Source organism: Apium graveolens, chromosome 11 (assembly GCF_009905375.1).
Source record: "Apium graveolens cultivar Ventura chromosome 11, ASM990537v1, whole genome shotgun sequence".
NCBI classification, from domain to species: Eukaryota; Viridiplantae; Streptophyta; class Magnoliopsida; order Apiales; family Apiaceae; genus Apium; species Apium graveolens.
In genome coordinates this window covers 80,353,712-80,355,205 of record NC_133657.1, presented here as the reverse complement: position 1 = coordinate 80,355,205, position 1,494 = coordinate 80,353,712, and the positions used below count along the sequence as shown (strand labels likewise).

General features: G+C 44.0%; 1 non-coding gene across 1 annotated transcript; it reads left to right on the top strand.

The window, feature by feature from the left end:
- Positions 1 to 1,151: 1,151 nt before the first annotated feature.
- Positions 1,152 to 1,258, top strand: LOC141699267 (small nucleolar RNA R71). The gene has a single exon (XR_012565742.1). It is a non-coding gene; the product is annotated as a small nucleolar RNA R71 (small nucleolar RNA).
- The last annotated feature ends 236 nt before the right edge of the window (positions 1,259 to 1,494 follow it).

The window sequence follows — 1,494 nt, the reverse complement described above, 5'->3', positions numbered from 1 at the left end:
CGAGCTTCACTTTTCGAGTGAGAATACCTTTCATAAACCTCGCATAGCTAGGCATCTGTTCAAGAGCTTCAGCGAAAGGTATGTTGATATGAAGTTTCTTGAACACCTCCAGAAACTTCTCAAACTGCTTATCCAGCTTTTTCTTCTGCAGCCTCTTAGGAAAAGGAGGTGGAGGATAAATCTGTTTCTCCCCTGTATTACTCTCAGGAGGAGTGTGTTCCACAGTAGTCTTCCTTGGTTCCACCTCTACTTCCTTCTGCACATCTTCTTCAGCCAAAACTTCAGATTCTGGAACTTGAGACTTTTCAGGCTCTTCGTCTTGCTGAACTTGGGGGCTTGTGACCTTTCCAGACCTTAAGGTGATGGCATTCACTTGTTCTTTAACTTCCCTCTTGCCTGGATTTGTTTCTGTATCACTAGAAAGCGTTTCTGGTGGTCGATTCAATAAGGCATTAGCAATTTTCCCTATTTGGTTCTCCAGATTCTGGATAGAAACAACATGGCTTTGGCATATAAGAGCCTGGTTTTTGCACATAAGCCTCAACTCCTCCAATTCAGATTTTTCATTCAAAGATAGACCTGCATCATTAGTTTGTTGTTGAAGTTGGAGTTGTTGTCTTGGTGTAAATTGTTGCTGAAAACCAGGAGGGTTAAATAGCTTATTTGCAAACTGCTGGAACGGCTGTTGCATTGCATTCTGATTGTTGCTCCAGCTGAAGTTAGGATGATTCCAGTTGTCAGGATAATAAGTGGCAGGAACTAGCTGCTGCGATCTCTGAAAGTTGCTCACAAACTGAGCTGAGTCACTAGATATAGCGCATTGCTCTGTCGCATGAGGACCTGCACACAGCTCACAAACACTGGTTATCTGCTTAACACCATAGTTAGCCAGAGAATCGATCTTCATAGACAACGCCTTTAGTTGAGCAGTGATAGCCGTAGCTGTATCCACTTCAAGAACTCCTGCTACCTTGCCCTGTGGATATCTCTGGGTTGGATACTGATATTCATTAGCAGCCATCAGTTCAATTAGATCATAAGCTTCATTATAGCTCTTTGCCCATAATGCCCCACCTGATGCTGCATCGAGCATGGGTCTGGACTGTGCTCCCAACCCATTGTAAAAACAAGTGATGATCATCCAATCAGGAATTCCATGATGAGGACACTTCCTAAGCATCTCCTTGTAGCGCTCCCAAGCTTTACTTAGCGACTCTCCCGTTTGCTGCGCAAATTGAGTAATAGCATTCCTGAGTGCAGCTGTCTTCGCCATAGGGAAGAATTTAGTAAGAAACTTCTGAGCAAGATCTTCCCAAGTAGTAATCGAACCAGCTGGTAGAGAGTGTAACCAGCTCTTAGCCTTGTCCTTCAGAGAGAATGGGAACAGTCTCAGCTTCACAGCATCTTCAGAAACACCGTTGAACTTGAAGGTGTCGCATATTTCAATGAAATCCCTAATGTGTGTATTGGGATCTTCCGTTGGAGAACCCCCAA